This window comes from Dendrobates tinctorius, unplaced genomic scaffold (genome assembly GCF_039654945.1).
Source record: "Dendrobates tinctorius isolate UK_male_01 unplaced genomic scaffold, ASM3965494v1 ptg000126l, whole genome shotgun sequence".
NCBI lineage: Eukaryota > Metazoa > Chordata > Amphibia > Anura > Dendrobatidae > Dendrobates > Dendrobates tinctorius.
The window spans coordinates 4,666,408-4,680,000 of NW_027361794.1; the positions used below are offsets into that span (position 1 = coordinate 4,666,408).

Consider the following 13,593-nt stretch of genomic DNA (forward strand, 5'->3'; position numbering starts at 1 on the left):
AAAACAGAGGTCACAGCAGTACGGGCAAACGAGGTACAGGAGGGACAAACAGACGGGTAGTCAGACAAAGCCAAAGGTCATACACAAGAGGGCGACGTGGTACCAAGGGGACGAGCAGAGAGAAATCGGGTCACAAGCAGAGAGTCATACACGAGAGGTAGCGCAGTACAAGAGGGTCAGGCAGAACTCGTAACAGGGACAGAACCAGATCACAACCGAACAAGCAAGCAAGATATCAGGCACAAGGCACACGTATACAAGAGGTCACTTAACTCAGCCGAGGGCAGGAGTATAACTGACACCGGACCCAGGTCCAGTGAGCACTAAATAGCCTCCTGCTGCCAGAGAGAGGCAGCACAATTAACCCCTAGTCTAACCAGGACGGGTCAAAGCGAAATCCCGTCCTGGATCATGACACAGGGAGTCAAAAGCTCCTGATCCACCATTCAGTCATCACCTATGAATCTACGACTTTGTGCACTGCAGGTACAATGACATTACTACATCACTCCTGTAGTATGGAGCCTCAGTACTCACACTGCATAGACCGGAGCAGCACACTTCGGGAACGGGGTTGGGTGAGTAGTGTGTGCCTTTTTTTTTTTTTGTTTTAACTATCAGGAATTGTGAGGGCATCATATTAAGTGTAGGGCTGTGGAGGGGTCCCATACTGAGTGGGTGGCTAATGTGGGCCATTATGCTGATTGGGGGCTCTGGTGGACTGTAAGGTCCTCCATACTAAGTGAGGGCCCTCATTTTGTGTTTTAGGCTGTTCTGGCCATAATACTGTGTGGGTGGCTGTGGGGGCCATCATACTGTGTCAGGGGCTGTGGGGGCCACCATACTGTGCGGGAGCCCTCATTCAGAGCTACGTGGGCACACAGGAGAACAAATTCCTTGTGATGAGTCAGATAGGAATAAGTAAGTGAGAAATACAGACCTTTTGGTCTATCTGGTTGCAGACGTGAATTGATATGGTGTTGTGTCCCAAGAGGGAGACATCAGATAGAACGCTCTTAAGGAAAGCAAAGATATAATGGTAGTGGAAATCTGGATATCAGACAGGGAGCATAGCGGAGACAAAGAGCAGGTTGAGGTCCTTAGCTCAGGCCAGTAGGCCTAGTTAAAAAATACTGGTACATTGACATGGGAGAGAGGGAGCAGGAGGCCTAATTAAAGGGGATTAAGTATTCTTTATGTGACACCCCAGAGTCCGGTTGTCACAGTGACATCGCCTCCCTCTAAGAGGTGAAGTCATGCTTGGAGGCAGAAAAGGGACCCCCATGCCAGGCAGCATAGATTTAATCACAATTTCCTGCTGCAGGTCAGAAAAGGGAGATGCCTTATAAATTCTGGCCAGCAGAGGGGGTTGGTGAGTCAGCTAGAAATCAGCTGAGGGAGTTGTCATGGAAACGAAACAGCTGTGAGGAAAATAACAGACAGTTAAAAAAACGTGAGATAAAAAGATCTTTCTGGAAGATCCTGTCAGTTCAAGACAGGCAGCTGATCTTTGAAGAAGGAGTAGGACATGAGCAGAGACAGACTCTAGGGAAGCTAAAATACTGCATATAGCAGACCCCTGAGTGAAGCGCTAACAAAGAGAAAAGAGACATCAGAGTCCGAGGCTGACAGGAGCTGTACGCCCTGATAGCCGAATCTGAAAGTACAGGGGATTGTAAATTCCTGTGCACATTGAACACCTGAGGGCACGGCAGCGGATAAGGAGCCCGGGGTCGACGGTGAAGAGAACGGTACCCGTGGAATAGGGTCACGCTGACAGCCGTACAGGTTAGTGAAACCATCACGAATAGAGGGTCGCAGCATAGTTATATACAGCGGAGACCCACACACAAAGCGCAGAAAGGAAGGTCCTAAATCCCCACCTGGCAAGGTGGATCCCCTGAATGCCTCCAGGCGAGCCGGACTCATTCCATCACCTGTATGTGGTACTCCGGACTATAACCAATTACCAGTAAAAGGTAAGGAAACTGCACCTCTCTGTGTCTTTCTCTCATAGAATCATAGAATCGTAGAGTTGGAAGGGACCTCCTGGGCCATCTGGTCCAACTCCCTGCTCAAAGCAGGATTCGCTAAATCATCCCAGTCAGATGTCTGTCCAGCCTCTGTTTGAAGACTTCCATTGAAGGAGAACTCACCACTTCTCGTGGCAGCCTGTTCCACTCATTGATCACTCTAACTGTCAAAAAGTTTTTTCTAATATCTAATCTGTGTCTCCTCCCATTCAGTTTCATCCCATTGCTTCTAGTCTTTCCTTGTGCAAATGAGAATAAAGTTGATCCTTCTACAATGTGACAGCCCTTTAGATATTTGTAGACAGCAATTAAGTCTCCTCTCAGTCTTCTCTTTTGCAAACTAAACATTCCCAAATCCTGCAACCTTTCCTCATAAGACAGGGTTTGCAGACCGGTCACCATTCTGGTCGCTCTTTTCTGAACTTGCTCCAGTTTGTTGATGTCTTTTTTAAAATGTGGTGCCCAAAACTGGACACAATATTCCAGATGAGGTCTGACCAAAGAGGAGTAGAGGGAAATAATGACTTCACGTGATCTAGACTGTATGCTTCTGTTAATACATCCTAGAACTGCATTTGCCTTTTTTGCTGCTGCATCACACTGTTGACTCATATTCAGTCTGTGATCTATTAGTATACCCAAGTCTTTTTCACATGTGCTGTCACTTAGCCCTATTCCTCCCATTCTATATATGCTTTTTTCATTTTTATTGCCCAGATGTAGTACTTTGCATTTCTCCCTGTTAAAAACCATTCTGTTAGTTACTGCCCACTTCTCCAGTTTATTTAAATCTTTTTGAATCCTCTCTCTCTCTTCTCTAGTATTAGCTATCCCTCCTAGCTTTGTGTCATCAGCAAATTTAATCAGTTTACCCTCAATTCCTTCATCTAAATCGTTGATAAAGATGTTGAACAATACAGGGCCCAGGACAGAGCCCTGTGGTACCCCACTTGAGACATTCTTCCAACTGGATGTGCAGCCATTTACGACCACTCTTTGGGTCCGATCACTAAGCCAGCTATGAATCCACCTAACAGTTGCCTTGTCCATTCCATACTTAGTCATTTTTTCAATAAGGATTGTATGAGAGACTTTGTCAAATGCTTTGCTGAAGTCAAGATATACTATATCTACAGCATTTCCTTGATCCACCCAATCAGTGATACCGTCATAGAAGGAAATTAAGTTAGTCTGACATGACTTATTAGTTACAAACCCATGCTGACTCTGTTTGATCACTTCATTCTTATCCAGGTATTGACTTACATGTTGTTTAATAATTTGTTCAAAGATCTTTCCTGGTATAGAAGTCAGACTCACCGGCCTATAGTTGCCTGGGTCCACCTTCTTCCCCTTTTTGAAGATAGGAACAACATTTGCTCTTCTCCAGTCTTCTGGCACTTCTCCTGTTCTCCAAGAATTTTCAAAGATTATGGAGAGTGGTTCAGAAATTTCTTCTGCTATCTCCTTCAGTACTCTGGGGTGTAATTCATCTGGACCTGGAGACTTGAATTCATTTAGGTTAGCTAAGTGTTTCCTCACTATCTTTCTGTTTATAGATATCCTGGATTCTTCTATTCCCTTAATAGGACAGTGAATAACAGTTGGTGTTACATTTCCTTTCTGAGAGAAAACAGATGCAAAATAGGAATTTAAAAGTTCAGCCTTCTCAACATCCTGTCTTACCATTTCATTATTTTCATCCTGTAAAAATCCTATAGCATCTTTGACTTTTCTTTTACTTTTGACATATCCCCAAAATCCTTTATTATTGCTTTTGACATCTCTTGCAAGCCTCAATTCATTTTCAGCTTTAGCTAATCTGATTTGTGCCCTGCAGATTCTGCAGACAGCATTATATTCTTCTTTAGATATGCCTCCCTCTTTCCATTTTATAAACATTTTTTTCTTCCTTTTTAGCATGTGCTTAAGTTCTGTTTTCACCCATCCTGGTTTCCTTAAATGCTTCCTATTCTTCCCTCTTTTCGGAATTGTTAACAACTGTGCTTTGAGAATTTCATTTTTCAAGATTTCCCATCCTTCCTGGACATTTTTGTCTTTAAGGATATCCAGCCATTGGATCCCTCCAATTATCTTTCTGAATCCCTTAAAATCTGCCTTTCTGAAATCTAACCTTGACGTCTGAGTCTTCACAGGTCTTCCGCCTCTAGTTATCCAAAATTCTAAAATAGCATGGTCGCTACCTCCTAGGGTTCCAGCCACTTTTACCTCCTCAACCATTTCCTCCCTGTTTATAAGGATTAAATCCAAGGTAGCAGTTCCCCTTGTTTTCTCCCCTACCTTTTGGAAGATAAAGTTGTCAGCAAGAGAGGATAAGAATTTCCTTAACCTGTTAGTTTTGCCTGAGAGAGATTCCCAACAAATGTCTGGATAGTTGAAATCTCCCATGACAACTATGTCATATTTTTTGGAGAACTTGGCCATTTGATGCATAAAGAGTTCATCCATATCTTCAGCTTGCACAGGCGGCCTGTAGTAAATGCCTACAATGGTGTCCTTTCCATTGTTCTGTCCTTGTATTCTTACCCAAACAGTTTCCACAGAACTCCCAGTCTCTGAAGCTTCAATCTCTGTGCAGATATACGCGTTTCTAACATACAATGCAACACCTCCTCCTCGTTTATCAAGTCTGTTTCTTGCAAATAAGTTGTATCCTTCTAGTCTTGTATTCCAATCATGTGTATTGTCCCACCAAGTTTCAGTGATTCCAATGACATCATATTTCTTTTCCTGTGTTAGTAGTTCCAATTCTCCTTGTTTGTTGCCCATGCTTTGTGCATTAGTATAGAAACATTTTAGTTTGTGATTGGTTTCTCTTTCTCCAATATTTTTATTAATTAGATTCTTTCGTCTTTGTTCTTCCTTTCCACTTCTATTAGCAGAGTTCTCAATAGCATTTGTCAGGTGTATGGCTTTTTCTGGTCTTTTGCTTCCCTTCCCATGTTGTTCTAGTTTAAAGCTCTCCTTACAAGTGTAGCAAGGCGACTTCCAAATACATGCTTTCCAGTCTTCGTAAGGTGCACCCCATCTCTAGCAAGTAGTCCATCGTATAAGTAGTTCACTCCGTGATCCAGAAATCCAAATCGTTGCTGACGGCACCATCGACGTAGCCAGTTGTTCACCTGCAGAATCTTATTCCACCTCCTTGTTCCATGGCCATCCACTGGGAGGATGGAAGAGAAGACCACCTGCGCTCCCAGTTCTTTCACTTTCTTGCCTAAGTCTTCAAAGTCTCTGCAGATGGTTTCCAGGTCATTTCTTGTGGTGTCATTTGTCCCCACATGTAGTAGCAGGAATGGGTAGTCATCTGTAGGTCTGAAGAGTCCTGATATCCTGTCAGACACATCTTTAATTTTTGCACCTGGAAGACAGCACATTTCTCTTGAAGTTATATCCGGTCTGCAGATAGCGGCCTCTGTTCCTCTCAACAGGGAATCCCCCATGACCACCACTCTCCGTTTCTTCTTCACAACATTTTTCTTTCTCCATCCAGGAGGACTCTGAAGGCGTACAAGGTTGCTGTTTGTTGGCAAAGTCTTATCCTGATGTATTTCTTCATCATTTTCCTGCGTGAGAGCCTGGTACTGGTTTCTGAGCAGTATGGGTGCTGACTGCCTCCTGATCCTCCTGCTTCTCTGGGTCACATGTCTCCATTCCTCTGTTTCTTCAGGTGCACTTCGAATTTCTTCTCTTTCTGTAACATGAAGAGATAATTCTGCTCTGTCCAAGAACTCTTCACCTTCCTTAATGATCTTCAACGTAGCCAACCTCTCTTCGAGATTTTGCAACTTTTCCTCCAACAGGGACACAAGCTTGCATTTGTGGCATGTGAAATTTGGCTTTTCCACTGGTAAGTCTGTGAACATGTAGCAAGAAATGCAGCTCACCAAATGGCTCCTGGCCTCTTCCATCTTGAGATTTCTTAAAAACGATGAAAGATGAGCCAAAATTCGCGCGCCGATAGGCGCGCGGTTTTTCCGATTTCCTCTTTTCAGCTGCAACGGCCAAAACCCAGTGATCGTAGAGCTCGCGGAGACTCTTCACTTATCCCAGAAGGCACTGGGAATATGCAAATGATCTCCTCAAGACTCTTCCCCTGGTTTTCCGATTTCCTCTTTTCAGCTGCAACGGCCAAAACCCAGTGATCGTAGAGCTCGCGGAGACTCTTCACTTATCCCAGAAGGCACTGGGAATATGCAAATGATCTCAAGACTCTTCCCCTGGTTTTCCGATTTCCTCTTTTCAGCTGCAACGGCCAAAACCCAGTGATCGTAGAGCTCGCGGAGACTCTTCACTTATCCCAGAAGGCACTGGGAATATGCAAATGATCTCCTCAAGACTCTTCCCCTCTTCCCTCTCATTTCTCTGCACCCCAACGTTCACAGCCATTTTTACTATTTATTTAACATCTTTGCCCTGGGACTACAGCCCTACCTGTGGAGGGCTACAACATCGTAGCTGCTCCCAACATCCATCCCAGAGAAGCAGCACCGCAGCGCCGGTCACCTCTGACTAGAATACCACAGGTGGTGTCACGTATTTCACCATCTAATAACTTTATTTTCATTTTTACCACATAAATACCACACAACTTTCCCCTATTTTATTACTGGACGCCTCTGGGCCACGGACCAGGTCGCCGCCGCCGTGACCCTGTCCCCCATGGAAGTCGACGGGACCGATTCCGAGTACCCCCAGGTCCCGCGGGGCGCTCCAACTATCTTAGCAATCATCAAATTGTCTATACTAGAGAGGAAGCTACATTGTCGCCAAACTGGGACACGAGTTCTCCTATGGAGAGCTGAAGATGCATTGCCACGCCAAGAAGTGTGTGGCCCTCATCGAATGGACCTTGAGAGTACTATTGAGGAGTCGTACCGATGCACCTCAGCCAATGAGGTCATCACAAGTCAACTGGTAGCTCTGAGGGACCGAGGTGACACATCTCAGCCTGTATGGTCCCCACAGGGGATCATGGGCCTTCCCATAATGGTTTGCTGGACTGTTGTAGCTTGTAACAAAAGTTATGTACCGCCACATGTAACCAGAAAGTTCCTGACTCTGCATAATGCAGAAAAAGCATTTTGTAGAGTGCTGTTCTTGCTATCTTATGTATATACTCCTCATCAAGTTTTTAAGTCGTGAAAAATTTTTTTGGGGAGTTTGGTCTCCCTAATTCATCTTCATATCATCTGGTCTGGGCCACCCAAGTACAATGGCAGCATGTGGTCTGCAGAGTTGGGATGTATAACTACACTAATTAAATATATATATATATATATATATATATACACTCACTGGCCACTTTATTAGGTACACCTGTCCAACTGTGTGTTAAGACTTAATTTCTAATCAGCCAATCACATGGCGGCAACTCAGTGCATTTAGGCATGTAGACATGGTCAAGACAATCTCCTGCAGTTCAAACCGAGCATCAGTATGGGGAAGAAAGGTGATTTGAGTGCCTTTGAACGTGGCATGATTGTTGGTGCCAGAAGGGCTGGTCTGAGAATTTCAGAAACTGCTGATCTACTGGGATTTTCACGCACAACCATCTCTAGGGTTTACAGAGAATGGTCCGAAAAAGAAAAAAAATCCAGTGAGCGGCAGTTCTGTGGCCGGAAATGCCATGTTGATGCCAGAGGTCAGAGGAGAATGGGCAGACTGGTTCGAGCTGATAGAAAGGCAACAGTGACTCAAATTGCCACCCGTTACAACCAAGGTAGGCAGAAGAGCATCTCTGAACTCACAGTGCGTCGAACTTTGAGGCAGATGGGCTACAGCAGCAGAAGACCACACTGGGTACCACTCCTCTCAGCTAAGAACAGGAAACTGAGGCTACAATTTGCACAAGCTCATCGAAATTGGACAGTAGAAGATTGGAAAAACGTTGCCTGGTCTGATGAGTCTTGATTTCTGCTGCGACATTCGGATGGTAGGGTCAGAATTTGGCGTAAACAACATGAAAGCATGGATCCATCCTGCCTTGTATCAACGGTTCAGGCTGGTGGTGGTGGTGTCATGGTGTGGGGAATTTTTTCTGGGCACTCTTTGGGCCCCTTGGTACCAATTGAGCATCGTTGCAACGCCACAGCCTACCTGAGTATTGTTGCTGACCATGTCCATCCCTTTATGACCACAATGTACCCAACATCTGATGGCTACTTTCAGCAGGATAATGCGCCATGTCATAAAGCTCGAATCATCTCAGATTGGTTTCTTGAACATGACAATGAGTTTACTGTACTCAAATGGCCTCCTCAGTCACCAGATCTCAATCCAATAGAGCATCTTTGGGATGTGGTGGAACGGGAGATTCGCATCAGGGATGTGCAGCTGACAAATCTGCGCCAACTGTGTGATGCCATCATGTCAATATGGTCCAAAATCTCTGAGGAATGCTTCCAGCACCTTGTTGAATCTCTGCCACGAAGAATTGAGGCAGTTCTGAAGGCAAAAGGGGGTCCAACCCCTTACTAGCATGGTGTACCTAATAAAGTGGCCAGTGAGTGTATATATATATATATATATATATATATATGGTATGAAAAGTATTCAGGCTCCTTTAAATCTTTCACTCTTTGTTTCATTGCAGCCATTTGGTGAATTCAAAAAAAGTTCATTTTTCTCAATAATGTAGAGTCTGCACCCCATCTTGTCTGAAAAAAACAGAAATGTAGAAATTTTTGCAAATTTATTAAAAAAACTGAAGTATCACATAGTAATAATAAGTATTCAGACCCTGTGCTCAGTATTGAGTAGAAGCACCCTTTTGCGCTATTATAGCCATGAGTCTTCTTGGGAATGATGCAACAAGTTTTTCACACCTGGATTTGGGGATCCTCTGCCATTTTTCCTTGCAGATCCTCTCCAGTTCCGTCAGGTTGGATGGTGAACATTGGTCGACAGCCAATTTCGGGTCTTTCCAGAGATGCTCAATTGGGTTTAGGTCAGGATTCTGCCTGGGCCAGTCAAGAATGGTCACAGAGTTGTTCTGACGCCACTCCTTTGGTATTTTAGCTGAGTCCTTAGGGTCTTTGTCTTGTTGGAAGGTGAACCTTCGGTCAAGTCTGAGGTCCAGAGCAATCTGGAAGAGGTTTTCATCCAGGATTTCTCAGTACTTGGCCGCATTCATCTTTCCTTCAATTGCAACCAGTTATCCCGTCCCAGCACCTGAAAAACACCCCCATAGCATGATGCTGCCACCACCATGTTTCACTGTTGGGATTGTATTGGGCAGGTGATAAGCAGTTTTCTCCACACATACCGCTTAGAATTATCACCGAAAAGTTCTATCTTCATCTTATCAGACAGAATCTTATTTCTCATAATCTTGGAGTCCTTCATGTGTTTTTTAGCAAACTGTATGTGGGCTTTCATATGTCTTGCACTGAAGAGTGCCTTCCATAGGGTCACTCTGCCATAAAGTCCGACTGGTGGAGGGCTGCAGTGATACTTGACTTTGTGGAACTTTCTCCCATCTCCCTTCTGCAACTGTGTAGCTCAGCCACAGTGATCTTGGGGTTCTTCTTTACCTCTGTAACCAAGGCTCTTCTCTCACGATTGCTCTGTTTGGCTGGTTGGCCAGGTCTAGGAATACTTCTGGTGGTCCCAAACTTCTTCCATTTAAGCATTATGGAGGCCACTGTGCTCTTAGGAACCTTGAGTACTGCAGAAATTCTTTTGGTGCCTTTGCACAATTCTGTCTCTGAGCTCCTTGGTCAGTTCCTTTCACCTCCTGATTCTCATGTGGTCTGACATGCTCTATGAGCTGAAAAATGTAAAGGGGTCTGCATACTTTCCGTACCCACTGTATATATAATATTATTTTCCTTTTGAGGTTGGAGGCCCAATTCCAGCTGTTGCTATGGGACCTGTGATTTCTATCTACTCCACTGTGTATAGGATAATAGAGTTATGGACGTGACTTAACTTACATTGTGCAGTGACTCTGTTTTCTCAATTGTCGCTATAACCGTGATAATTTTTTTTTTTTTTTCATTTTAAACCTTTTTTTTTAAACTTTTTTTAAACACTTCTGGTTAGGGCGATCATAAAACATACAAGCCTCTGATGGCTACGGTGATGCCCTGTTCTACTGTAGTGCCGTGTATCATCACTGCCTGTCAGTGTAATACTAACAGCCCCATACACATGAGATAAATGTTGGCTGAACGGTCATTTGGCAGACGGCTATCTCTCCGAACTCCCCCATGCACACAAATATTCTAGCTTTCCTGTGGGCTGTATGAGAGTCGCCTCCAGACTCCTCTAGCAGAAGATTATCTACAGGAAGAACAATCGGATTAGCCTCTGAAATTCAGGATGCCAGATCCTTCTCTGCCCTGACATCATTTGTCTGGAGGCCCCTAAATACATTATATAGTCGCACAAACCCCTCAAAATCAGTGCTTTCATGTAACTTTACTCTGTGGATGGTGGCGTTAAAAGGTAACTTATTGGATGCCTCATTCGTACATTGCAGCCCAGACACCATTATTAGGCATGTAAGTATCGTAGTAACTAGGCCACCCCATACTATTGAGTACTTGGGGGCGGAGGGGCATTCAGCCTAACTCTGTCAAAAGTTTGAGTTGCCATGTTTGCTTTTGCCAGCAGCAAGTGGTTAAACTGCCAGGGTTTTTGTTGTAGCTGCACCTGTGCCATCACTGCGGTGTACATATATGTTCTAGTGCCCAAAAGGGTTCATTTAAAAAAAACAAATTTTTAATGTGTTAAAAATTACAAAGTGTGTGTGACTACACAGCATTTTATTTTAATTAACGAGACGTCTATTTTCAGTAAGCCAGGAGGAATAGATTGTTGTCTATATGTTGACTTGAACTTATGCATTTGTTCTTCAGTTGGTCAAGAACCATCATATCATATGAGTCTTAAATGTTCTTTTTGAATGTCTAATGTTTGCCACTTATATCAGCTCCTACAACTTATTTTCCGCTATCTTTGCAAGCCAGTGATGCAGTCATTGAACAATGGATGTTTGCTTAATATGTTGAATGACCATTGTGTGGGCCTTGTGGCTTGTTGCCTTGCAAAAGAGAGGAGTAAAAACTATGCAAATTGATTAACTAGTCAAACAATGCAAATTAATCTCATCACATTTTCCTCTTTACATCTGGATGCTGGTATGAAGGAGAACAGTTGTTAACTATATAAATGGAATATTTTTCTAACAACATTCATCCAGACAGCCAAGAGAGACAGAGATCAAAACAACCAGTGACTCTTGACAAAATCACACCCAGAAATGCTCTACAAGATAGCTTCCAGATCATTGCTCCATCACAGGGGACACAGATTTGACATTCTACAGGATGCTAGCTTAGGGGACCATGGCCCCAGCTGAAATAATACAGATCTGCTCCATTGACCATCACTGAACCATTGATACTTTGGCGAAGTCAGGATTTGGACCCCCAATCACTTGCTCTGTACCTCAATGGGCTGTCACTTCTTAAGCTTGTTGTTACCTCCTCTCTGTGTGTGCCTCAAGTAAGGGTAGTTGGCCTCGGAAGCTCTGAAGTTGCAACTGCTCTTATTCCGGCGAATCAGCAGAAGAGTGAGACTGTAATTTTTCACTATCTTGAGTATTTTGCTAGGACAGTTCTATGTGTCATTTACCTGTTTTGTGGTTCAAAAAAGGATTGCTACACTATTTTGCCCTCACCCTGTGTTGTCTGAGTAGCGTTATACCCACGGTAAAAGGAGAGCAGGGATTTGGTGGGATGATCCCTGGTTCATGCAGTTTCGGCTAGCAAACCAGGGCACCCGTTGATCCCCCATGTCTCCACAATGTGTCTTATGCTTTTTGCATGTTTTTTTCTTTTTCCAAGTATTCTTGGTGCCAATTTACGCTTGAAACATTTTATTATATATTTTTTTGTTTTTCTTGTAATATGGGAAACCTTAAGGCCAGAAATAAACCCCATAAAACACTGTACATGGAGACTTTGGGATCAAATAATTTCTGTCTACAGTTTTTGTGCAATTTAAAAAATCTTTTATAAAAGTCTCAAACTTCTGTGTTTGAATCAGACATGAGAGCTAACGTGATAGAAGATTACAGTGCGGGGAAGATGGGAAACCTTCATATAGACGGCAGGTGGTGATGGAGTCAGTGACGGACTCTGGACAAATGTTTCTAGAGCCGTAGTAGAAGATGAAGATGTTGTCCTCATCATGAAGTGGTTATTTCTCCTGTCATGTGTAATGAATATCTCCTGCAGTATTGCTAATGCCGATTCCAGTGTCGGGAAATGAGACGAGAATTAGTGTTATGGAAGATGAGTCTATGAGAAACGTATTCAGCTCCCGACTCCAAGGAAGTAACTGCCTGTTGTCTGTGGCCTAAATATATAGGATTTAATAGTAGATGTAAAGAAGAAAACTAAATATTGTAAAATAATAAATCTCCTCATATGTTTCCCTTATTATCTCCAGTAATTATTATTATTACACAGGATTTTTATGATGTTACATCGGCTCATCTTCTCATTCAGGTCTCTACAATATCGGTTCCTCTCGGTGAAGATCTTCTACATAAGAGAATTTTTCTTATTTACAAATCAAAAATGGATATGGACAGAGGCAAGATGGTGGAAAGGATATTACACCTCACCCTAGAGATCCTCTTCCGACTTACTGGAGAGGTGAGAGATTCTGATGACGTCACATTACATCATTCTTATCTATGGGAATAACAGATGGACAGAACTGGAGAGGTGAGGACTCTGGAAATGTCTGTAGTGAGATTTATTAATGTGTCTCTCCATAACCAGGATTACACAGTAGTGAAGAAGACCTCTAGTGAGCGCTGTCAGGACCCTGTGTCTGAGGGATGGGGAGGACCCCTGAGCTCAATCATGGGGCCTCCACCTCAACCCTTGATACATGAGGACATCAATGACCAGAAGATCCTAGAACTCATCTACAAGATGATTAAGCTGCTGACTGGAGAGGTGACACTGCTGGGAATGCTGGGACATTATACAGTAACACTATGAAGGGATCGGGGGATGACGGTATCATTGTATGTGTCAGGTTCCTATAAGATGTCAGGATGTTGCTGTCTATTTCTCCATGGAGGAGTGGGAGTATTTAGAAGGACACAAAGATCTGTACAAGGATGTCATGATGGAGGTTCCCCAGCCCCTCACATCACCAGGTAATAGACAAAGTTAAATTACAAAAAAACCAAAGGAAAGATCAGCTCACCACTGCGAAGAATCCTCACCGTCAGATAACGCCAAGCAGGGTTCCAGTTTGGAGCAAACATATTGAACTGCAGAAAGGAAGGATCCAGCGGCGTAAAAGGCAGCTAAAATACTTTTTATTTCAATTCAATAAAACTTGCAATAAAGCACATGAAGTCGGGTGTATAGCATGTCATTTAGATCAACGCATTTCGACTGGGAGAGTCTTTGTCAAGATCTTGTATTTTAGCTGCCTTCTACTCCGCTGGATCCTTCCTTTCTGCAGTTCAAAGTTAAATTACAGCATACATAGAATGTGCTGATAA

General features: G+C 43.5%; 1 pseudogene; it reads left to right on the plus strand.

Moving 5' to 3' along the window:
• Positions 1 to 12,578: 12,578 nt before the first annotated feature.
• The window catches only part of LOC141047261 (uncharacterized), a 38,753-nt pseudogene continuing 37,738 nt past the window's right edge, over positions 12,579 to 13,593 (plus strand).